Consider the following 245-nt stretch of genomic DNA (forward strand, 5'->3'; position numbering starts at 1 on the left):
AATGTTATTATTACCAGCATCATTATCCCTATGATTCACGGGTGCTAATTCCCTACCGTGGCTGATTGGGTTAAGGCGCCCAATTCGAATCAGCAATCGCTGGTTCGAATCCTCCTAAGGACAGATAATGATTATCATTATCATTATTAATAATGTTATTATGATCATTATTATCTTTATTATTATTGTGGTTTTTCTGCTGTTTTATTCATATATACGATTTATCCTATTTTACAATATGATAA

Source organism: Penaeus vannamei, chromosome 21, assembly GCF_042767895.1.
Source record: "Penaeus vannamei isolate JL-2024 chromosome 21, ASM4276789v1, whole genome shotgun sequence".
Lineage (NCBI taxonomy): Eukaryota > Metazoa > Arthropoda > Malacostraca > Decapoda > Penaeidae > Penaeus > Penaeus vannamei.